Raw genomic sequence first — 27572 nt, 5'->3', positions numbered from 1 at the left:
AAAAAACAAAGAATTTATACAACTTAACCTAACAACCTAAGTGTTATGTGGATGTGGAGAAAAGGGAACCCTTGGAAACTGTGTTTGGGAATTAAAATGGTACAGCCACAAATGGAACAGTGTGGTGGCTCCTCAAAAATTAAAAATAGAATTCTCACACAACTCAGGTGTTCCACTTTTGGGTATTTACCTGAAGAAAAAAAACAACACACTAATTCCAAGAGCTATATGTACCCTTATGTTCATTGCAGCATTATTTACAATAACCGAGATACGGCAGCAACCTGTGTCCGTCAATAAATGAATGGAGGAAGATGTGGTATAGGCAGACCTCAAAGATATTGCCGATTTGGTTCCAGGTCACTGCCAATAACATGAGGATGGCGATTGAGTTGTGAGGCATGGACCTCCACTGGCAAAAAATAAATCACAGATGTTGCCTTTTTTTTTTTTTTTAACAAAAGCATTATAAAGTAAGGTGCAATAACATGAGGTATGTCTGCATACACACACAATGGACTATTACTTAGCCATACAAATGAAAGAAATCTTACTATTAGTTGTCTTGGGTTTCTACTTTGGTGTCCCAATTTGAAGATAGACTATGGAAGAGTGAGTCTAATTGTCAGCATCGAGATTTTCTCCAACATCAGATGTCGTGCGAGAATGCAAATTTCTTAAAATACGTGATGGTGTTATCAATTTACGTATGATTTCTTAACCCTATGAGTCTAAATTTTGTTGATGGAACCAGTTATTACATTTTAAGAAACATATATCACCTAGTAAACTAGCAAGGAATTTCATTAATTACAGTGCTAAAGCTTGTGGAGTTTAATAATTTCAGAAGATAACGATTGTTATTTTTAATGCAGGGATTATTTTAAAATACCATATACAGCTATATGCATATGCATACACAGGTATCAAGAACTTGTTATATTTTGTGAAGCAGCTTTTTGTGTTTTTCTTACAGGCTCTTATTACTAGAAACTTATTACAGTTAAAATGCGACAAGGTAGGGTTTCCATGTAGGGACAGCAATGCTTTTAGCTGTGGTAGCTATTCTAGGATCAATGTCAAGATTTATAAGAAGCTGACAGAGTTTTTCCAATGAAAGTCGTCCAAAATCTATGGCATGACACATTCTGTATATTAGCCCTGTCACTACTGTGCATGGATTTGAATCCCAGATAAATTGAAAATCCCGAATTCCTGAACTTTAGAAAATGGATTTTTAGATAGCTGTAATTTCTTCTATAGTCTCTAGAGAACAAACACAGTGGCAGTTATAGATATGTATTTTTTCTCTGTGAAAGCTGTATCTTCTGCCCATTTCACTGCCTCGCTTTCCCCCTTCCCCCATATCGATTAACTAGCTTTTTATGCTTGGCTGATTTTGAACAAGATAAAAATCTTATTGGGTATTAAAAAAAAAAAAAGCACATGACGTCCCTTGGATTTTTATCCCTGTATTGTTGAAGTGTGGCACTTCAGATGAAAAGAGTACCCATGAATAATTGAGGATGTAAAAGGCCTTATTTTTCCATAACTTTCTAAATATAAAAATGACTTTAGCATATTAACCCTCACCATCACCTACATGTTGGCCGCTCAGTAACAGACAACTTTGGGGTGCCTTTAACAATCACTCAGGCTACATAGAAATTCTTACAGTATTAGATAATTCTAACTGACACAGGTGTTAGGACCCACATTTGAAGACAGTTTATTAGAAGATTGGGATATGCTGGAGAAAATTATAAACATCTAAAAAATATGAAACACACTAACAAAGAGATAGTTGCCAGAAAACATTGCATATGAGGTTTGATTCTTGGCCTTTAAAATCTTACAATTTGACTTATTGGTAAATATGGGGATAATTTTACAACTTCTTAGGATGAAACTGGCTCCTTTTTCTAGACTTTCTCCACATGTTGGTGATGTGGTTGAGTTTAGCCCAGATGTCACCTATCACTCTTACAAGGGATTATCATACTGTATGTTGGCAGAAATATAGGTGTTTTGCAATTTGCAATTCAATGGCTCAGTTTTTACAAAGTGAGGAAAAATGAACAACCAACAGATGTGACACAAGCCTTAAGAAGTCCATTCAGCAGTTCAACTTTAGCTACAAGATTTGACAAGCTTGAGCAACATTAAGTGTTAGACAGCAGTACTCTGTAATTTGCACATAATTTTATAGCCTTATCAGCATGTTAAATACAATGGCACGTTGGCCTCACAACAGAGCACATCACAATCTCAAGGAATGCACAATGAAAGCCAGCGTAGGTTTTTTATTGTTACTTAACCTTAAACTTTACAGAATGTTCTAATACCCTGTTTCCCCGAAAATCAGACCTAGCCGGACAATCAGCTCTAATGAATCTTTCGGAACAAAAATTAATGTAAGACCCGGTATCATATGTGATACCTGGTCGTATAGTAAAATAAGACTGGGTCTTATATTTTTGCTCCAAAAGACTCATTAGAGCTGATTGTCCCTAGCTGGGGATTGTCCATCTCAGGAAACACGGTAGGTAAGGCAGGTGAAACTGATTTTAAACATTTAAAATTGTACTGTTTTTCAGGATATATAATAAACATATTTGATTTAATAAATATTTGGTGTGGCTTAATTCTCTTAATTAAATAATGAGCCTTTTCTGAACATCTCCCCTGTTTTGTTTCTCATTAATAAAGCTCCTGAAGCATCTGCTGTAGACATTCTATCCAAGAGACTTTCCTTTGCATAGAGTAATGAAGAGCCATCTGTTTCCTTTTTACAATCATTAGAATTGTGCTATCTATGAATGAGATTTAAGATTCTCACAACTAGAAAACAATCTTTTGTATAACTACTATTTAGAATGTAAGATTTATCTTCTAAATGGGAAGACGGAATTTTAAAAAAAATTATTCTAATCACCTGTTAGCTCTTAATAGAGCCCCTATATTTCCTTGGTCAGAATAATGTAAAGGTTACCAGGAGGGTTATACTATTGAACAAAACCCTATCTTTATATAACAAGCTTAACAGAAGTTCATAATTATATTAATTACATTAAGCTCACATATTATATTAAACATTATTGCATTTGTCTTATTGCTTAATGTTGTAGTTCCATATTCGCAGTAAATTGTTACTTCTTTTATATAAGAAAAGGCCTCCTACACCTGGGTGGCTGGAGTTGAAGATGCAGGTCTCAAAGATGTTTGGAATTAAGCATTTCCTGAGCTTTCCTTTCAGATTTATTCATGTAATTAAGAACCAGGCTCTACCTTTCTTTTCTGGTTTACCTTATGGGTTTACCTTATGGGGTAAACCACCAATTTCCCCCATTCGTAGTTTACCCCACAAAGTCAATTGTAGCTCTAAGCATATTTCTCACATGGGATAATCCCAAACAGAACGCAACGGAGGGAGATCAGTAAAAATACTGTTCTGTAAGCCAAGTGAGAAAGGGAGTGATAGCTGCTATATAAACAGCCAGCACTGTCTGCTATGATACTCTGCATAATTTATTGATAAGATATAGGTGTGCAAGTATATTACATATATTTACCAAATATATTTACTTAATGGTTTTAAAGAGAGCAATTACAAATAATGGCATAACTACAACCTTCCTTATCTTTCCTTCCCTCCCGTTTTTCCTATACAGTTGAGCTATGCCCTCATTCTTTCAGAGTAAAAAGTCTATAAATAATGGTTATAAGCGAATACATTTTTAGATAAAATTAAGTTTCCAAAAAAAAAGATTCAAGAGAATTCAAACTATTTTTCTCTGGGAAGAAACAGGACAGAATATGAAAATGAATAGAGAAGGGACAGTGGCTTCTTGTGTCACATAAATATGTTTCATTTTTAAAAAGTCATGTGCATACTTTATTTGATCAAAACTTAGAACATTTCATTTACTTCTGCACAAGGTCTTCCACTAAGAAAGAAGATTAACTGTCATCGTAATAGATATTTTATTTCCTACTTTTGGTATATTAAAAAAGAAATTTATCCATCTCAAAATCCATTCCTTCCCATTTCAGTTTCTTTGATGCATTTAGTAATATCTCAGAAATTGATATGCCGCGTCTTCAGCTTACATTATAATTCAGTGAGTGAAAACTCCATGTCACCTGCCTTTGAAACAGACTTTCCAGTTAGCTTAAGAATCAGTGTTTGGGAAACATGATAGAGTCCGTGTGAAACTGCTACCTTGACTGATCTCTGTCATTGTCTGACGCACTCTAGGAGGTCTCTCTCTTACACACATGCACATGCCCCTACACACACTTGCCTAAGTGTTGTAATGCTTTACCTCAGTAGTGCTTTCAATCCTCTGTAGTATTTTTTAAAGCATTCCTTGAAAATTAAATGGCTCATTGAAGCTCCCCGGTAGTACTCATATGCACATGCACTGAATACCATACAGCCATTCCAATGTCCTCAACAAAGTCACCGCAGTCCATGGATTTCATCATGTCAAAATAATTTTGGAACCGAGAAAATGTATATGCCTCAGTTCCAAAACGAGCCTCAAAAATGGGGATCAGAAAGGCTTCATGAAGGTGCAAAACGGGTCCAACCACAGGCAAGCGCTGCCATGGGTGCCTTCGAAATGGAACTCTGATGTCTGGAAACCACCTTAGGGTCTTTCCAAAGAGGCACAGAACCCTTCAAGATAGAGAGCCAGCATTTTAGACTTGCCACAGGTAGGTCATTGTCATGTGGGGTGGCATGCGGCATCTCAGCTCCTACTCCCCACACAAGAACGCAGGATATGGTGAGGCCTAAAAGGAACACCCACAGAGCCATAGATAGGGGAGTCATACTACCATATTCCGCAATCCGCCCTTGCTAGCCCCCATTTTCTGCTAGCGTAGCCACAGCAGTTATATTAGTGGCCAATGGCTCACTGGTTACAGCTGACGGCCAACTAGCCACAGCTGATGGCCATCCTATCACAGTTGATGGCCATTTACTACCTGAGCCAGCACCTTTCTATGTGAGGCTGAGAGCCTGGAAACTGCACTGCTGGCTCTGTCCGCACAGTCATCAATCGACAGCAAGTTTTAGCTAAAGACAGTGATAGGGAGCATTTGAGATCTTGGTTCCTGGCATATGTAATCAGTTGGGCTCAAATAAACTCTTATAAAAATTCTCAAAAAACAAAACAACAACAAAAAGGCACTGACAGCCAATTCAATGGCCTATCAATGGGCAGTTGAGACAGCACAGAAACGGCAACTACCTCCCTCCTATTTCACTACACCGATGTCACAGGAAAAGAGTTATGTTAGGATTAGTCCTGGCATCAGACTTCTCTGCCCTAAGGTGGCACAGTGGGAAGAGGAAGAGAACAGCCTGGCCCGCACCAGCCTTGACGGCACATGCCAGAGGCAAGAGTAGGGGTGGGTGAGATGAACATCAGGCTAAACTGACCAGACTCTTAACCACACACCCCTCTAAAGCACGTTATCAACTAGGGGCCATCTACCGCGAATAAAGAATATTAGCATTTGTAGGAGTTAGCATTCCTTGAGCCACTTACTTTGATATAGAGAAGTTCAATGGCTCAAATGGTTTCCTGAGTTGAGAAGCCAAAACCATCTTGGGCATATTCCTAGAATACAGTCATAGCCAATAACTTTTCTTTGCCTAACCCTACAGGTAGTTACAGAAGGGACACATAGAGAAACAAGCCAATAACAGGTCTCTCTGTGTTAGAAAAGGAATCGAGGGAAAAACAAAAATGAAGGGAGGGAAAGAGGTTAAAAAGAAAAGAGAAATAGAACATAAGTTGATGGATTGTAAGTAAACGAATGAATTTCCCAAATGTCTGTGTAGTTTAGTTTGCCAAGGTAAAATCCTAATTAAGAAAACTGACAGGTTTGATAGTATACAGTCGTGACTATCTCTAAAACTACAAAAGTTTCTTTATGCTATTACTTCTGTTGTGAATCTGGGGAGCCCCTAATCTGCTGAAGTCAGATTCAACTTCATTTACCACCCTCTAAATGGCAGGTCAATTGCTTCTGCTCCCAGAACAGTGTGCTAGATGACTTAGGCACATTGTAGCGTAGGAGTCTGCCTGTTCAAAAGTCAGAATTAGTGTTAAGCTATTCAGCCCAGCTATGCATATGGTAAACATCTAGAGGGTAAAACTTACTTTTTTGAAAAGAAAAATTGAAAGAATTCAGCAATCCATTATTGGTTAGACATGCATTATTATTGGTTGGCGGCTGTTTTTTTTTTTTTTTTTTTTTTTTTTTTTAACAGAACATTTTATTTCTATCAGTGCTATCTTTCTAATTCAGCACACCTGTGGAATTTAGCAGTGCCTGGAAACTTGCTTTATTTCATCAGTATTTCACAGATTCTTTGTTACATTGAAAAATATCTATGGTGTACTTCAGAAAGTCAGACTTTACAAGAATCAAGTTTTATGGTCACTGAGTTTTTTCACTGGGATAACGAATCAATCATTTAACATAACAGAAGCTATAATGGCAAAGTTACGTTCTGCCACTTCAATTATCAAAAAAGAAGAAAAATTGACAGCTCAAAGTTCAACTAAGTTTTGGTGAGTTTCCCTTTAAAGCAGCATGTATTACTTTTACTGATAAATAATGTGTTCCACACGTAAATGCTGTGTAACTCATTTCCATGCCTCACTTGATTCAAGTGCTCCTCTCTCTAATTAGGCATCTGTTAGACAACGAAACTTTGTTTTCCTGCACATAATATTGCTCCCTTTCCTAATGTAGCTTGAATAATAACAACTTCTTTCTCAAGAGATTAATTTGATGCCTAAAGTGTCAGGAAGGAAGACTCAACATTTACAGTATGGTAATTGGTAGGGTATGAATATGGCATTGTTTTTACACAAAGCCACATATTTTAAAATACGATAATAGGAACCAAACCCCAACAACTTTGAACACAGGCAGTCAGGCATTGGCAGCATCAGTGTGGTATCCCGAATGGGTATCCGTGGCTGTTTGTGACATGCTATTACTTTCAAATATGCAAACTGATATATCGGTCTTCTTTGTATTGTATGGTTATACATACCCGTATTTTTATCTGTAATCTTAGAAGTCTGAGCACATTTTCTCCATGAGAAAATTCCCAATATACAAAAATGTGTATTGCTACATGGTCATTAGTTTCGTAAAAGAAAGCTGTTCAAGGAAAACTACCAAACCAAAGAAGAAGTTATGAACTCTGTGGAGCTCTTGCCTGTCAGGGCAGTCAATTAGGACAAGAAGTCAAACTGAAAGCAACCATCAAGCCTACCGTGGTTCCCCGAAAAGAAGACCGGGTCTTATATTAAGTTTTGCTCCAAAAGACACATTAGGGCAGATTTTCAGAGGATGTCTTATTTTTTCATGTATAATAATCTACATTTATTCAACTATGGTCATGTCATTATCTTCTGGAACATCGTCATAACATATTAAATGCGTCCATCTGGCTAAGATCTTAACTGGGGTTTATTTTCAGGGTATGTCTTATGTTTGGGGAAACACGGTATTTACTTACTGTAACAGTGTGATGAGAGAGCACAGTAGAGGACCACTCCCCAATGTTCCATGGCTGTCCGTGGAACAGCAAGGCGAGGGTTAATGACATGCAGTGCAGACAGGGCCATCATGTAACAGCCAGGGTGCCCCCAACAGAACAGAAGGCCCCTGCCTTTTTATGACTTGAGAAACTTGGGACGAGGGCTAAGAGTGGAAAAGTACTGAGCCCAAGTAGACAAAAGGGTCTTGATTAAGGTCCCCAGAAGGAGGTCTCGGCAAAGATGCCTGAGAAGTGACTCAGCCAGTTGCCCCGAGTCTTCTGAAGGAAGCGCTTCGACTAGGGAGACAGATGTGTAAAAGCATGGCTGGTCTGGGGAGCCTCAAGTCCTTCTGCAGCTCTCTCCAGAAATTCTAATACAGGCTACGCAGCACATCTGTTGTGGACAGGGCAGCTTTCCCCATGAGGCCTGCAAGGTTCACACAGGGAACTCTGGCCCAGAGTCGGACTCCTCAGACCAGTGGTGTCAAATTCAACAGATGCCACACTTCTGAAGACCTGTAGCCTTCACAAATAGCATGGCAGAAACGGAACTTTGATTTCAGCGATGATAAATAGCAAAAACAATCTTCATTCAAATTTTCTACTTCATAAAAAAGAATGTCTTTCTTTATATATTGTTGAATTTGGTATAAGCATACTGAAGTGTTATATCACTATAATCTCAGTGTTCATAGAATGCGTGACCTCAGATGCTATGGCATGTGACATTTACAATGTGGACGAAATACTATCTCAGCCTGTGAACGACGGAATTTATTGCAGCAATGGGTACTGCTTCTCTGAAAGAAACAGTATTTTTGTTTAAGATGCATCATTGTGAAGCAAAAAATATTGGCTCTAATAATGCATTTATATGCCAGCAATAATGAGCAAAGCAGAATTATTGCTGAGCTGAAAGCCTTTGAAATTAATAGTTAAATAGTTATTCATTAAAATGAACTGTACATGACGTAAGAAGAAAATTTTACCAAAGTTGTTACTTTCTCTTCAATATTGAAAAGGAATGCGAAGGAAAAAAAAAACCCTGTTTAGCTTTAAAGAATTGTTTGAAAAAGTAATGGATAAATAGAGAAGTTCTACCCGTTGCAAATCCAATTACTTGCTTATCAAGAAATCACAGCATTTAATCAAATGCAGCTCCCATCTCATTTTTAATGGAGGCTTTTTAAAGCCGTGAGACATGTATGGGTTATACAGAACAGTGAAGACCAAAAATAAACAGGAATTTAACTTAGTTAATATTTGTATATTATAAATATACACTGCACATATGAACACAAGCCCTCGTCCTTGAAAAGATATTTATCAGTTTTCAGTTGTTGAGCAGTCATTTTGCATTAAATTTGTATTCGTTTTTAGTCAGTTTCCTGACGTATCAAAAGATATGAACAGAATCTGAGAAAAGCACTGACAGTATCACAAAACTAGACATGCGAAACATGTGACATAAGAGGATGTGATACACATTATCTTACAGTTCCCTTTGCAAAACCACATGACTTAGTGAGATGCTCTGGAGCAGGGGTGTCCAAACTGCGGCCCGCGGGCCAACTGCGGTCCGCAATCCATTTTTAAATGGCCCGCAGCAAATTCCAAAAAATATATTTAGTTTACTTAAATAAACCAGGTGAGGCAATAGTACTGCACCTCGAGGGAGTGGCCCGGCTGTTTGTGTATTTTACCGCATATGGCCCTTGGTGAAAAAGGTTGAAAAAAGTTTGGACACCCCTGCTCTAGAGTCTAGAAACTAGGTAATATGTAAGTGCTATTTCCCAGTTACCAGTGGTTTACTACCTGCCTTGTCAGGTGACAAAAACATCAACTTATAACAATCATGACAGTTAAACTCACTGAACTAATGGGTCTACTGTGATTAGCACATGAATAAGAATAAATTATTTGAGAATTATATAGGGAAGTTTAGACTAATCTGTAAAATAACAACATAGTTGACATAAAAGTGAGTCATGAAAATAAAGTAATAACATACTGGACATAAAACTAAGTCATGAAAACAATGTATTTTTCCCTCGTTAGAGCTGACATAACTTATTACACAAGAAATGATATAAACAGAATTTAAGTACGCTTGCGCTGTCACAAGTTATGTATCTTTCTTTCCTGGAAGTAATTGGCAGTGGTATATAAAATTTTCAACATTTATATTTTTAAATAAATTCCTTCACACTTTACGAAACAGTTTTGTTACCTACGGTCCCATGATTCCAACAAATGTAAATATTGTGGACAAGTGTAACAATAATTTAGTGTCATACAAAATCAAAATGTTATTCTTTCAACTACATATCACCTACATACTTTGAATTATAATGAACGCATTTGTAAAATTCGAGTGGTGGGGATTCAATGGAACCCAATACATACTGTCTTATCAAATTCAACATGCATGCTCAGAACAAAGACCTCATTTAGAGTAAACCAAATCATATTCCTGTCCTGATTCCTGTATCTTCTGCCTCCGCACATTAACCATGTTAAAATGAAACCGACAGTGCTTTAACAATTTCTGTTGTTGCTCTGCTAGCACATTTCTGATTTCCTAAACAGGCAAATAGCACAGTGAATTACATGGATCTTCTTAATGCTAAGTCAAAGAATTCTTTTTGGTAGCAAATTAACTTTTATATTTGAATTGAAAACACGATACAAGCAAGCCTGGAGTTGCAAAGTGATTGATAAAGCAAAATTCAATTAGATTGGTCTCAGTTCCTTCTTTGCAGTTTAATCAAATTGGTGAAACTTTGTAACTCTTGGGGAGTCACTGTCACAATCATTTTAAAATAAGGATACTGGGAGTCAGTTATCATATGGAAACTAATTTAGCTATTTTGCTGAGAACATACTCATTTCTGTTTCATGTATCCTATGTTCTATAAGTGTAATGAAAAGCCTTGCACTAGGGTACAAAAATGCCTGCTTGCAAGGGTAGAAAAAGACTTTCCCTTGGCCTAAAATTACAAAGAAACTGTAGGCTGATCTCATGCATTTGTATATGACCTTAGTATAGCTATGACCAATCTTCTTACATAATCTTGACATAGAATCCCAGGCCTGAAAAATCTATGCAGAATAATTCTGGGTTTGATAATATGGCAAAATAGATAACATGACTTCAACCCCTGAGCTCGACCTCCAAAAACTAACCTGCTCGAAATGTGGGATAAAATTTAAGAGACATTCTCACAAGAAAGCGAAATCCCCCAAACAAAAGAAAAAAAAAACTGAACTTCAGCACAGATTGTACGAAAATGAGCTGGCACCGGAGCTACACAGAGGTCTTAGTACTTAATCTTTGTGTAAGTTACAAAAGAATAACAAAATCCCTATAGAACTGAAACCCTCAGAAATTCTATTCATGGAGAAAGCCTGCCTACTTGCATATGGGGGTCCAAGGAAGACAGTACCATGTTTCCCTGAAAATAAGACCTAGCTGACTATCAGCTCTAATGCATCTTTCAGAGCAAAAAATAATGTAAGACCGGGTCTTATATTTTAATATTTTAATATAAGACCCGGTCTTATATCATACCATATAAGACCGGGTCTTATATAAGACCCGGTCTTTAATATAATGATAATATAATATAACATAACAATACTGGGTCTCATATTAATTTTTGCTCCAAAAGGCACATTAGGTCTGGCTAGGTCTTAGTTTTGGGGAAACACGGTATGTCTGATGGGAAGAGATATGCATCTTGGAATTCAGAACAATGGATTCACCTCTACTGGGTTTTGGTTCAGTTTATATTAACCAAATGCTTCTGGAAACCCCACACTGAGAAATCTACATTATGAAATAGGTGTTGGCCCAGAAGGCAACGGTAGGCTTGGGATATGAGGAAGAATCAATTACAACATCTCTCTGGCCACACAGGATCATACAGGTAAAGCCCTGTGAGGACAAGGTCACGATCCAAAGTTATGAAAACACTCAAACAAAAATACCCCCCATAAGAGAGTCACAGACATGATAAGCCAGATGAACAGAATCTGAAAACTTTAGGTAATAAAAGCAACTGGTGGACAAGAAAATGTACATTTAAAATGATTGAAAACAAATTGAAACTATATGAATGAAAAGCAAAATAAAATATAAATATTTGGAAAAGAACTAAATGTAACTTTCAGAAATGGAAAATTTCCAGTGAAATAAATCACTCAAGTTAAACCATTGATTAGAAACTGGTGAATAGAAAATTAGTGACCTGGAAGCTAGATAATAGCTAATGATTATTGCGTGATTACTAAGCATTCAAGGGCTATATAAGGAGTTGCTATTCTACTTTTTATGATTGTTTGTTGTTAATTTCATTATAAGTACATTCATTAATATGTTTTTGTTAGCTGGAAATTGTTAGGGACAAATAGACTGGCTCTGTAAATACTCTATCAACCACTCTGCTGTATTGCCTCTAAGGAAATTATCCAGAATTCAGCAAAGAGTAATAATTAAATGGACAATATGAGGGATTATGAGGTATGGAGTATGAAATTTAAGAAAAGTATGAAATACAGAAAAGTATTACTAGAAAGTGAGAATTGGGTATAACATCAATGGCTTCAGTTATTTCTATTCTTTTCATCTTTTACCTCCATGACATAAATTGCCTAAAATAAATAAGCTAACAGGACAAACATTCTTAGGAGCCAAGGGTAAAATATATTTTTTTCATTACTTCTTACACTTATTCTAGGTGTTACCCTAGACAGAAAGAACAGAGCCACCAGGAGAGAGGAGGTAGGAAAGAAGTGGGTGAAATGAAGGAGAAGATTAAATCTTTCTTAAGAAAAGGTGCAGCCACAGCTAATTGTAATAGACTATGATACTATTAGCCTGGAGGACGGGAGAACTATCTCCACCCTCCGTGTTCCCATGACAGTTCCAACAAGAGCCAAGTAAAAACAAGGGAATCCCACCTCCCCACCGGAAGAAATGGTCAACAAAGATAGCAAGGACCCACTGTGGGAACTGAGACTGCCTGTAACACCACCCCTAAAACTTGAATATTTCGCGCCCTCATTGGAATCAAATCTTAAGCCTTTGTTCTACGCAGTGGCCGTCCACCTGGCCTGCCCAGTGCCACTATTTTGGGAGTGTAGTACTTCCTTTGTCTTAATAAATTCACTGCTTGCTTGTCTTTGTTCCCATGGCTAATGCAGCACAACCTGGAATGCCTTCCTGAGACAATACAAAAAACCTGTTCTCCTGTAACACAAGGACTGAATAAAGGATTTAAATAGTTACACTGATGCCTCAAGAACATCTTTCTCACCTGTGTGAGTAACATGCTCACACATGGTTGTACAATTCAGAACCAGGCATTAAATTCTGTAAATGTTTCCATGACCCTCTACATATTTCAAGAATACGTTGTTACTACATTTGCCTTTGTACTTTGTATCTGGAGACTGTATTATAGTTATTTTGTTAATTTATTATTCCCATTAGTTCTTAATAGCATTATTTTCCACATGTGCAACATAGAGTAACCAAAGCATATAGGTTGCTGTCTGTACTCCATAAAGACAGCATCAAAAGACTGTTGCTTGGTTTTAACTAAAGGAGCAATGTTGCTATTTTACTAATTTCCCTTTCAACCTTATAGGGCTAGGCATGTTCTCGTTAGTGAAGAGAAGACATGTAACTTTTATATTCATATTCTGTATGTTTACTACCGTAAGCAAAATGCATTAAAAACCGTGAAAATTCACTGTGACGTTTGACTTCATCTCATAATTTAGGTCTGGCTTTTTGAGTCTAGATTTTTCTGGTTCACTCGCTGCAATAATGACTTTATTCATCAAAAAGCAAGGAAATGCAATGCTATTGCAATCACAAAGGATCATAGGAATCGGTGTTGATTTTTTTTCTTAACTTCTAATCAAAATCTCTGCAACATGTAGCTGCTGGTTCAGAGCTTCTAAAGTTGAAAGCAGTAGAATGTGAGCATTTTTCTTTCTCAAGGCTGTAAGTTTATTTTTCCCACCCTGCTCTAGAGGGAGGAGACAAAGGAAGGGGGTAAGCAGTCAAACCTTAGCATGCTGTAATTGCTCAGTGGAGCCTAGGTGGTGACTCAGCTACTTGTGCAGCAACAGTAAAAGGACTTTGCCTATAAGGCAAATATCCACGGAGGCCCTTTCTTCCCCAGCTTGCCTAGAAGCTCTGCTCCAGGCTAAACGTATGGCTTTGTCCGCTCCAGGCTAAATGTTTTTCTTCAAATCTGCATTTTCAACCATGTTATTTGAATACCAAGTCATTTCAGGTTTCACAGATTTTAAAAAATTATCACTAACATGTCCCAGCTTCCTTGTTCCCCCCCAAAAAAAAATACTCGAATGATTAAAAATACTGGGGGTGCCAAAAAAATGTATACACAATTTGAGCGATGTTATCTATGTATTACTTTTCGAAGTAAAATTGAAGTACAGTAGCAATGCTTAGTATGACATTCGCTCAAAAGATGGTGTTAATTAAATGAATGCTAGCGTCACCATGAGACAGACAGGCAGGACAGCAAAGAAAATGGCGGAAGCACGATTGTCATTTTAAGGAGCACAAGGCCATTTTGAAGTGGTATTTGAAATTCGAGAAAGTTGTGGAAGTACAACGACAATGGGAGCATGAGTATGCAACAGAACTTCTAATATGCCTCACAATTCATGCCTACGTGATAAGTTTGAGACACATGGTGCTGTGTGTGACGTGTACAAGGGAAGATCCGGGAGGCCTCGCACAGCAACACGTCCTGCTGCTTCTGCTGTGGTGTTGGGGCAGTTTACACGCTCCCCACAGAAATCTACCAAACGATGTTCGTCGTAATCAGAAGGGTCTGGGCGGCGGTGGTAACCACTCTGAGCACCTCTTGTAATTGCACAAGTCAAACCTGACTTGTATTCATCTTTTGTTTTTCATATATATTGAGTATTACAATTTTAATACAGTTTTTTCCTTTCTTAAAATGTGCATACATTTTTTTGGCACCCTTTGTATATAACTTTTAGAGCAAGCTATAGTAATAAAGTCAAACTCGACCCTACTGATCTCATCAATATTAATGTCCTACTTTAGAATTCTCAAGAACAAGGAGAAAAACGAATGTTTTACAATTTTCACAGAGCTGACATTTGAGACTGACTCAGAAATCAGCTGTATGGTAATAAAGTCTCTATGATGGAGCAGAAGCTCTCCTGTGTACTCTGTAGAAAGAAATGATCCGACATTTTAATAAAGATGAATTAAATAATAGATTGGAAAACAACATGTATACAAGGGAGAGAAAGATGGAAAATACCACTATAAAATCCTTAAGACTGGCTAATATTTATACAGATTCCAGTAGAGAAACTGGAAGTTGATATCAGAACCCCTTAAAATACTAATACTTTATTTTTTATATTAAAAAGTAATAGACATCATGAATGTCTCAAAAATAACCTTCATTAGTTCCATGTGAAACAATGTGGCATACAGAACTCAAAGCTGGGTGGTTCTTATCAGGGTTGTTAACATCAAAATTAAATGTCCAAGGTTAACAAAGTAGGAAAATTAGAGTCCTGACAGATGCTGTCTTAGGAGCTAGACGCAGGGGTGTCCAAACTTTTTTCAACAGTTTTCACCGAGGGCCATATCCGGTAAAATACACAAACAGCTGGGCCACTCACTCGAGGTGAAGTACGTATTGCTTCACCTGGTTTATTTAAGTAAACTAAATATACTTTTGGAATTTGCTGCGGGCCAATAAAAAATGGATCGCGGGCCGTAGTTTGGACACCCCTGAGCTAGAGTTACGCCACACATTTACTTCTGTTCCATATTCTGTGGCATACATGCCACAGAATGGCATGTATGTGTGTATTTACATACATGCACACACAGATACATCATATTTATGAAACTTCCTGGGGATGTGTTTACACACACCCAATATTCATTTCAATTCATCCATATACTGTTTTCAAAGATCTCTAAGTTTTGAAACCTTTTTTAAAAAATTGTCAGAATTTATTTTTGCTTGAAGGTGTCCCTCATTATGTTGAAATTCTACTGGAGTTCTCATCTTATTTTTAGCACTATTTAGTTTCTAATGTTGATATGCTGAAATGCTACATTTACATATTTTTATTACTATTCAAATGGAAAATTAATATATGCATATCATAAAAAGGGGTATTAATGGATTCTTTTCTATCCAAGATTCCACAGGGCTCCTTTTGATATACAAATGTTATATTGTGCAACCTACCAGAACTCACCTATGAGTATGCACAAATACATTATTTTTAACAAAAATGAAATCATGTTTTACATACATGCACACACAGATACATGTTTCCTCTCATGCAATTTTCTACGTTCAGTAAAAAATACAATATATATTTTGGTTCAATCTGTATCAGGCTAGATCTGCTTTATTTTAGCAGCAGAGTGAAGTGTTTCATTATATAAATATATAGTACATTTAATGAATCTTATATTAATGAGCATTCGACTTGTTTCTAGCGTTTTGCTAATACAAACTATCCTACAATGAGAATCTTTGTACCTGCGGCTTTGCACAAGTGACACTGTGGCATGCTGTGACTAATAAAATGTGGAAGACAAGACACTGCTGGTTTTGTGCTATGGGAAGCAAGCTGCCAAGTAAGACGTCCAACTACCAGAGACTATAATGCCCTCCCAAACTGCAGAATTATGAGTAAATAACAAAATGTTTTAAACTGATTTTTATGTTAGGTACACAGCAATAGATTACTGGAAAAGGCTTTATTAAATTTAATACTTTCTGCTCCTCAAAAGACACCAGTAGGAGAACGAAAAGGAAGTCGTGGATTACAAGACATTCACCATACATACCTAAATAAGGGCTTATATTCAGATTATATAAAGAACCTCTACCGATCAATAAAATAGAGAATGGCTCTCATCAAAAAGACAAGAAATAAATGCTGTCAAGGATATGGGGAAAAGGGCCTTGTGCACTATTGGTGGGATTGTAAATTGGTGTAGCCACTATGGGCAATAGTATGGAGGTTCTTCAAAACATTTAAAATAGCATTACTATCTTATCCAGCAGTTCCACTTCTGGGTGTTATTTACCCAAAGAAAAATCACTAACTCGAAAAGTGATCTGCACCCCCATGTTTATAGCAGCACTATTTACAATAGTCAAGACACGAAAACCACCTGTGTCCATCAACAAATTAATAAATCAAAAAGTTGTGGTATAGATAAAGAAGGTAATGTTATTTAGCCATTAAAAAACCACACACACACCAAAAGCCCCCTGCTATTTGCAAGGTCAGTGGACATTATACTAAGTGAAATAAGCAGAGAAAGGCAAATGTAGGATCTCACCTATATGTGGAAACGAAAAAACAAACAAAGTCAGAATAAGATGAGATTTGAGTTGACCAGAGGCGGGGTTTGGGAATGGGGGAATTGGACAAAGGTGCTCAAAAGGCACAAACTTTCAGTTATAAAAAAAGGTACTGAGGATGTCAGGTACAACATGATGACCATAGTTAACACTGCTGTACGGTACATTTGAAAGTTATTAAGAGAGTAAATCCTAAGAATTGTTTTTCTCCTGTTTTGTATGTATTGAGATGATGTTAACTAAACTGGTTGTGCCAATCATGTAACTATATGTGTAAGTCAAGTCATTATACTGTATATCTTCAACTTACACAGTGCTGTGTGTCAATTAACTGAGAGAATAGTTTATAGCAAAAATAACTCAATGGAAAAAAACAATGTAAAATTATACACTCTACCATGTCTCAATAATATACTGTATGCATGATAAAGATAACATACAATGGTGAAGGTAGGCTTGCTACAACGGTGGAATTATGGAGTTCTACTAACTTTTTAATATTATCTTTTATACAGAGCATTAATTATGAACACAAAATGGACTCCAATAATTCTGATAGCTTTGTCAGTCACCAAGTAACAGCAGTGCCGCCACAGCATCACGTGAAAGGCGTGCCCAGTGAACGCCCTAACCAGGTAACTCCAGATGCAGGGTGGAGTGTGACCATCTGGAGGGCTTTATCTGACTGCACGTGGGTGCACCGCACCCAGCTGTGAACATAAGATCAGAGCTCTCTGACGGCTCTTCACGCAGGCTGCAACTGACAAGCTGACAGCCACACCTGCACTGGTACCAGATGGAGCTTGAAGCCTCCCCTCCTGACCGTCTCACCAACCTTTGGCCAGGCACCCCAGCGCCAAAGGGACTCTTGCCGAACACGACTCTCTCTCATCCTTCTTTTGTGAGACTCTGTTTACTTGCCTAACCCTGTTGCTTACAAACCTGTGTGACCCTCTTGTGGGAAACCACTCTATCTCGACTACTGGAGACTATCCTTAGGCTGGAGCCTTGGTTAATGCCCGTGGTAAACCAAGTCAGCAGGACTAGATCTACGGCTTTATTCTAATAAAGTCTGACATTATAGAAAAGACACACATGTGGGAGAGACTGCTACTGTGATAGCCAGGTCCCGCTCACGACATCTTTTGAATACAAAGCAAATTTAAAACAAAGTTGCCGCATAGTAAATCCTCCCTAATTATCAATTCATGGCATTTCAGATGTGTCCTGTGCTAGTGAGTTATATTTGACGACTTAATTCAGAGAAAATTTAATCACTAACTCTTTTCCAACATATACTGAGTATCTACTACATGGCTGTTATTTTTCTAGGCACTGTCGATATAGCTGTGAGGAAAACAGGAAAAAAGCAAGTCTTGCCCTCCTGTAACTAATTATTAATGGAGAAGAGGCCAATAAATGTATTTAACATTTATAAGGTATTTTAGAAAGTGGTGCTGTGGGAAAAATAAGAGCAAAGAAAGAGGGAGGAAAAAAGTTGACAGTGTGGAAGAGGGGGCAATTTTAAATAGAGAGGTCAGGGTAGGACCTAATGATTTCAAAAGGGAGTTTAGACAAAGTTGTAAGAGAGACAATACAGCAAGCATGTGGAAGAGCTGTCTAAGCAAAGCAACAATTCAAAGAGCAGGAGAATGCTGGGATAGTAAACAGAAAAGCCAGTGCATGTGGAGCATATAAGCAAGGAAAGTATTTAAGAGGATAAAGATAGTAAGAGATGAGTGGGGTCAAAAATTGTCAGTATTTTAACATTTCTTTTGTATACTTCCAAGTGAAATAAAGTTGGGGCAAGGCATAGGAAAGGCACACGTCATCCATTCCTCCCTTTTCTTTCATGTATCTTCAGCTCCTGTAAAGCAGGAACTTGATAAATACTTATTTAAGAGATTATCTGGTTCAATTGTTATAGTTTGTAATTATTTGAGAAAATAATATATATCTAAGATGTATCACAGACAATAATTATGCTTCACATATTCTTGAGTTTATAAATGCTGAGTTAATTAAAATAAAAATCATACAAAATTTTACTCTAAATCTGTACTTAGGTCGTTATTTTCCTTTGATAACAGCTGATTTTGCATATTTATATATTCAGACACATACTTACTAATCCTAGACCCAATGCAAAAGGAAAATGCGTGGTATAATACTGACCTAAAAAAAAATAGAGGTGTTCCAAATATCATTGTAACAGATAATATTAGACAAAGGATGTGTACATCCTAAATGGAAGAGCCATTTATACAACAGAAATGTCATTCAAGACTAGGGAGACCAAAAAGTCAACTCCGTTAAGAACAAACCAAACCATAGCATGAGCACAAAGAAATTATGTGTGTGGCATTTTCTACAGACATTTAAAAATAACTAAGCTGAAATCCATTACTTCCACATGTTACTGTGCCTTACAATCTCCAGGGTAATATAATGGATTATACCTTAAATACAAGGTCAGACAACTAAGTTCATGAACCCATCCTAGAAAACGTGCTACATACCTCATTGCTGAATATCATTATGGTCACCTTCAAAGTACTCCCCTTGGGAAGCTATGCACTGATGCCAGTGCCTAGTCCACCCTTCAAAGCAATTTTGGAACTCTTTTTCTGGAATGGCCATCAGAGCTGTCATCGTATTACCCTTGATGTCCTGAATGCCATCAAAATGTCTTCCTTATTTCCTTTATCTTCAGGTAAAGAAAGAAGTCATTGGGGGGCAGATCAAGTGAGTAGGGAAGGTGTCCCAGTACAGTTATTTGTTTTCCAGCTAAAAATTCCTTCACAGACAGTGCTGTGTGAGCTGGTACACTGTTGTTGATACAAGAGCCATGAATTGTTGGTGAAAAATTCAAGTTGTCTAACATTTTCATGCAGCCTTTTTAGCACTTCCAAATGGGAAACTTAGTTAACTGTTTGTCCAGTTGGTATAAATTTATAATGAATAATCCCTCTGATATAAAAAAACAGGTTAGCAACATCACTGCAACAACTTCTCGAACTTACTTGTTAGATCTTGTATTCTATTTCTTTGTAATGCACATCAATACAAAGTTCACAGCACACGTTTAGAGATACTTGTAGTGAGTCCCTGATACAAAACACTGAAGAAATTTAATTATATGTTATAATTATAGTCAGTGTTACCAGCAAACCATACTTATTTATATTTCAACATCTAAAGGTATATACACTCACTGTAGTCCCATGTGATTGATATGATTAAATTCAAATAATTTGGGAGAGTATTTGCTCAGAAAAACATGTCAAGAATTTTTAGAGAGCATTTTCTCAGTCGGTTGAGATTTTGCTTCCAGGTATGTTCTTTGTTTGACAAACTCTAATAAACTCTTATAAAAAAAAGAATTTTTAAAATTCATATTGTCGTCCCACCTAAAGTATTCCTTGTATTTAGGAAGGGATTCTGAAAAGCAACAGTACCCTAAGCAAAGTGTGACATAAAGCAATTTAATAGATGCAAATTGTGACATAAAAAAAGCAAAACATGGAGTAAAAATGTAGAGCTTTAGAATACAAACTTAAGTTCCTATCAACTTAAAACAGATTATTATAAATATGTTATTTTATGTAAGTCTCATGATAGCCACAAAGCCAAAACTTATAGTAGATACACAAGAGATAAAGAAAAAGGAATCTGAGCATATCACTACAGAAAAATTATCAAATCACAAAGGAGGTAGCAAGAGAAGAAAGGAACAGAAGAAGAACAAAGAGCCAGAAACCGTAACAAAAGGTCAATAAGTACATGCCTATCAATAATGACTTCAAAACTAAATGGACTACATTCTCCAATCAAAAGACATAGAGTGGTTGAATGGAAAAATAATAAAATAAATCTGAGACCCATCTGTAGGCTTCCTAAAAGAGACTCATCAGATGTAAGAACACACACAAGTCGAAAGTGAAGGGATGGAAAAGATATTCTATGCAAATTGGAAACCAAAAGAAAGCTAGGGCAGCAATACTTACATCACACCACAGAGACTTTAAGAGTGTAATAAGAGACAAAGAAGGTCATTATATAATGATAAAAGGGGGAGGGTCAATCCAATAAGAGGATATATATGTAAATATTTATGCACCCAGCACAGGAGCACCTAAATATGTAAAGCAATGTTAATACTAAAATAGTAAAATAGACAGCAATACAATAACAGTAGATGACTTGAATACCCTACTCATATCCATGGAGAGATCATCTAAAGAGAAAAATCAAAAGAAAACAATGAGCAAAAGGACTTATCAGATATGTAAAGTATATTCCATCCAAAAGTAACAGAATACACATTCTTGAGTGCACAAGGAACATTCTCTAGGATAGATCATGTTAGGTCACAAAACAAGACTTAATAAATTTTAAAATATCGAAAATATATCAAGCATCTTTTTCAATAACAATGGCATGAAACTAGTAATCAATTACAAGAAGAAAACTGGGTAATTCACATGTATGTAGAGATACAACAACATTCTACTTCACAACCAATATGTCAAAGACAAAAAGAATGAAAAAAAAAATACCTTGAGATAAATGGAAACAGAAACACAACATACCAAAACTTATGGGATATAGCAATAGCAGTTCTAAGAGGGAAGTTCATAGCAACAAATGCCTACAACAAGAAAAATCTCAAATAAACAACCTACTTTTACAACTCAAGGACCTAGAAAAAGAAGAACAAATAAAGCCCAAAGTTAGGAAAAGGAAGGAAATAAAGATCAGAGTGGAAATAAAGACTAAAAGGACAATAGAAACAATGAAAATAAGCTGATTTTTAAAAAAGATGAGAATTGACAAAACTTTAGCTAGACTCACCAAGAAAAAGGACTCAAAATAAGAAAAGTAAGAGATGTTACAACTAATACCACAGAAATACAAAGGATCATAAGAGACAACAATGAACAATTATATGCTAACAAATGGATAATTTAAAAATAATGGGTAAATTCTCAGAAACATACAATCTTCCCAGACTGAATTTTGAAAATATTGAAAATCTGAACAGACCAATTATTAGTAAAGTTATTGAATCAGTAATCAAAAAACTCCCAACTAGATGGTTTCACTAGTGAATTCTACCAAACATTTAGAGAAGAATTAATACCAAAAAATAGAAAAGTTTGGAACACTCCCAACCTCATTTTTCAAGGCCAGCATTACCCTGATACCGAAACCAAATGTATGCCATAATAAAATCAGAAGCCAATATTGTTGAGGAACACAGATACAAAAATCTTCAATACTAGAAAACCAATTTTCTTAATACATTAAAAGGATCATACACCATGGTCAAGTGGAATTTATTCCAGGAATATAAGGATGGACCAATATCCATAGATCAATGTAATACACCACATTAACAAAATGAAGGATAAAAATCATGTTAATCTCAATAGATTCAGAAAAGGATTCGACGAAAGTCAACATCCATTTATGACAGGGAACACTTGTGCACTGTTGGTGGGATTGGAAATTGGTGTAGCCACTACTGAATACTGTTTGGAGGTTCTTCAAAAATTAAAAATAAAACTGCTTTATGACCCACCAATTCCACTTCTGGGTATTTTGCCAAAGAAATCCAAAACATGAATTCCAAAAGATACATGCACCCCTATGTTCCCTGCAGCACTATTTACAATAGCCAAGGTATGGAAGCAACCCAGGTGTCCATCAATAGACAACTGGATAATGAAGAGGAGGTAAATACATACAATGGAATATTACTTGGCCATAAAAAGGAATCTTACCATTTGAAACAACATGGATGGACCTAGAAGGTATTATGCTAAGTGAAATAAGTCAAGAGAGAGACAAATATCGTATGATCTTACTTATATGTAGAATCTAAAGAACAAACGAGATGAACAAACAAAGCAGGAACAGACTCAACAGAAATGGGCTCATAAATAACAATGATGGTTGACAGAGCAGAAGTGGTTGGGAAACAAGGTGAAAAAGGGTAAAGGGATTAATACAATTGGCCCTTAGGAAATAGTCACAGGGATGCAAAGTACAGCATAAAGAATATAGTCAATAATGTAACAACTATGTAGAGTGCCAGGTGGGTACTAGACTAATGGCGGGAATCACTTCATAAATTATGTAAATGTCTAACCACTATGTTCTACACCTGAAACTAATATAAAATATTTAATGTCAACTGTAACTGAAAAAAAATCTTAAAAAGACCATTTATAACAAAAATTCTCAAAAAAGCAAGTATAAAAGGAACATACCTCAACATGATAAAGTCCATGTACCATGTTTCCCTGAAAATAAGACCTAGCCAGACAATCAGCTCTAATGCGTCTTTTGAAGCAAAAATTAATATAAGACCTGGTATATTATATTATGTTATGTTATGTTATATTATGTTATATATTATATAAGGCTGGATCTTATAGTAAAATAAGACCAGATCTTATATTAATTTTTGCTCCAAAAGACGCATTAGAGCTGATTGTCCTGCTAGGTCTTATTTTTGGAGAAACATGGTATGAGAAGCCCACAGCTAATGTCATACTCAACTCAAAGATCAGGAACAAAAAAAGGTGCCCACTCTTGCCAGTTTTATTCACCATAGTATTGAATGCCCTAGCCAGAGAAATTAGGCAAGAGAAATAAAAGGCACACACATTGGAAAGGAAATAAAATGTCACTATTTGCAGATGACATATTATATATAGAAAACTCTACAGACTCTTCCAAAATACTGTTAGAAGTAATACATTTAGTAAAATAGAGGGATACAAAATCAATGTAAAAATTCTGTTCAATTTCTTTATACTAATAATGGATGAGCAATAAGAAAAAGGAAGCAATCCCATTTATAAATCAAAAAGAACATACCTAGGAATAAGCTTTAAAAAGGAGGTGAAAGACCCATACACTGAAAACTATAAGACACTGATGATCAACGAGATTGAAGATACATAAATGGAAAGATACTCCATGCTCACGGATTGGAAAAATATTGTTAAAATGTCCAATAATACCCAAAACAATTTGCAGATTAAATGCAATCCATCAAAATTCCAATGGCATTTTTCATAGAAAAAGAACCTAAAATTTTTATGAAATCACAAAAGACCCTAAAGCCAAAGCAATCTTGAGAAAAAACAAAGCCAGAGGCATCACACTTCCTAATTTCAAATTATATTTACAAACTATACTAATCAAATCAGTATTGACATAAAAATAGACACATAGATCCATGGAACAGAATAAAGAGTACAGAGTAAACCCCTGCATTATATGGTCAATTAATTTATGACAAAGGAGCCAAGAATACACAATGGGGAAAAGACAGTCTCTTCAATAAATGGTGTTGGAAAAATTGGACACTTGGAAAAGAATGAAACTAGACTATCTTATACCTATACAAAAAATCAATTCAAAAATAGGTTAAAGACAGGAACATAAGACCTGAGCCATAAAACTTCTAGAAAAAACATACAGAGTAGCTCCCTGACATCAGTATTTGTGATTTTTTGTGGGGTTTGATATCAAAATAAAAGCAACAAAATAAAAAATAAAAACAAGTGGGACTACATCAAACTAAAAAACTTCTGCACAGCAAAGGAAACCACCGACAAAATGAAAAGGCATCCTATCGAATGGGATTAAGTATTTGCAAATCATATATTTGATAAGAGGTTACTATCCAAAACATATAAGAACCCATACAACTAAATAGAAAAAAAAACATACAATCTGATTAAAAAGTGGGCAGAGGATCTGAATAGACATTTTCTCACAGAACACATACAAATGGCCAATAGGCACATGAAAAGGTGCTCAGCATCACCAATCAGGGAAATGCAAATCAAACCAAAAATGAGACATCACCTCACTCCTGTTAGAATGACTATCTTCAAAAAGACAGGAAATAAAAAGTGTTGGTGAAGATGTGGAGAAAAGGAAATCACTGTGCACTGTTGATGAAAATATAAATTGGTGCAATCACTATGGAAAACAGTATGGGGGTTCCTCAAAGTATTAAAAACAGAACTACCATATGATTAGCAATTTCACTCTTGGTTATTAATCTGAAGGAGACAAAGTCACTGTTTTGAAAAGATATATACACCCCCATTTTCATTGCAGTGTTATTTACAATAGCCAAGAAATGGAAACAAAAAGAAGGAAATCCTGCCACTTTCAGCAACATGGATGGACCTTGAGGGCATTATACTTAGTAAAAATAAATCAGACGGAGAGAGACATAGTGTATGATTTCACTTAAATGTGAAATCTAAGAAAAAAAAAACCACAAACAAAAACATACCAAAAAACCCTCATAGAAACAGAAATGGTATGTGCTTGCCAGAGGTGAGGCTGGTGGCAGTATGTAGGTCGGGGTGAAATGGGTGAGAGCGGTCAAAAGGTATCAACTTCCAGTTATAAGTCCTGGGAACCTAATGTACAGCATGGTGACAATAGTGAACAATACTGTATTTTATACTTCAGAGTTTCAAAGAGAGCAGATCTTAAAAGTTCTCACCACAAGAAAAAATAAATAACTGTGAGGTAAAGGATGTTAACTGAACTTACTGTGGTAATCTTTTGCATATATACCTACATGAAATCATTATGCTGTACACCTAACACTAATACGACGTTGTATGTCAATTATCTCATAAAATTCCTTTTAAAAAAACAAAGCATGGTTAAGTAATTTACAGATCTCAACTGCACTAGAAATCAGGGAAATCCTGACTAAAGCAACAATAACATCCAATTTCATACCCACCAGTTTGATAAAAATGTAAAAGTCTTATCACATATAGCAAGTGTTGGTGAGATATAGAAACTGTCCTACACATCTGGTAGTAAGTAGTATTAACAAATAAAAGTATTGACTTAGGCTTTCCATGGATTGCCTCATTTATTACTTACAAAGATTCTATGAGGTAATTATTATTAAACAAAGCAAGTGAAATGAAAGGGAAAAAATACTTTCAATTGATCTTTGTGTTCAACATCAATATTTATACAAATATACCCAATAGGAAATAAACTCTAGCACATTTATTTTTTCTATGTATGAGTCTTGTTGGTGACTATAATCTGTTAAATCAAAATAATGCAATACCTGTAAATAACAAAAGTTGAATTTTCTAGGTCTACGATTCTAAAACTAATTAGATCTGACATAAATACATATAATTATATGGATGGCATTTACAAAGAAAGGATTCCTTCCTTTAGAACCAATATAGAAATGATTGTATCTGAATATGTGTGATAATAAATAATATTTGATTTTCTCACCATCCGAAACACATGGGGGGTATCAGTAAGTCAGAGAACTTCACTGAAAATGAAATTCCATGTCAGCATTACTTACAGAAATAAGTGGTTTATTTTATTAAAGGAATTAAGAATACCCTAACACATTCAACCATATGCCTTTGTCATGAGGTTTTATATTACATTGCATGTCCTCGACTATTAAATATGGTACCTATGCTGGTTTTCTGATTGCAAGCTTCAGAAGTCACTTTAGCTAATTCAACAAAAACAAAATTTGAAGAATAAGCGTTTCTCAAGAGTCGTAAGAGTAGCTGACTTATGAAAACTTGAAAGGTTTAGGAAATCAGTGCAGATCCAAGTTTCTCGATAATAAGAGATAATTTCCTCAGGTACCACCACTGACATAAATGAGCCCAAAAGCACAATCTCAGGATAAGAGGTGGACCAAGGAATCAAATGCCTACTATCACTTAGAAGAGTACTTGCAGAGGGAGAATGTAAGTGTAGCCACACTGGAGTTAGTACTTTACCATATTGTAATCTACTAATTTGCAGTACAGAACATGGTGAGCCAATTTGAAGTCTTAAGGAACTTTCTTTCCTTACTTTGTATTTATTTGATAAATATGCAAAGGCACGCATTGAGAAGTTCATCGCAAAGTGAGTCCGTAAAGTAGAACGTTTAGAAGTCCATTAAAAAAAAAAAAAAAAGATAAGTTAGTGATTTGCTTCTTTTCAAGGCCAAAATTCGTGTCTCAGGATAGGCAAGATTTGAAAGAATTGCACTCTTTCTTGTTTAACTTTAGTGTATTATATTTTTCTGGTGTTAGCACACTTCCTGCAGCTTTCCATCATTATGTCAGGGTAGTCCTTCATAATATTTTTCACATTTTCTGCCTCATACATCAAACTATAGAGTTTTATCCATAAGGCAAAGCTGTCATTCTGTAAAATTTTTAGCAACGTTCTCATTTTTATCTGACATCTAGAAATACCTAAAGTAATAAAAAATCATTTTTACCTCATATTTGCTTTGGTTTTCATTCTGTCCCTGTCAGTCTATATACCATAGAGCAAGGGAAGATTTATATAGCATCATTTTGCGTGTTCTAGAATCAGACAAAGAATACTTACCTTAGCTGGTTTTTTTTCACACAGAATTTTATACAAAAGCATAAAAACTATGCTTAAGATTGTCTTCTCTTAAAACTTTACGTTTTTTGCCATAAACACTATCCATTCGGTGTTTTTTAAGTTTTGCAATATACATGTATAATACTTTA

Source organism: Rhinolophus hipposideros (assembly GCF_964194185.1).
Source record: "Rhinolophus hipposideros genome assembly, chromosome: 16".
NCBI lineage: Eukaryota > Metazoa > Chordata > Mammalia > Chiroptera > Rhinolophidae > Rhinolophus > Rhinolophus hipposideros.
Note: the sequence above shows the minus strand (reverse complement) of the source record.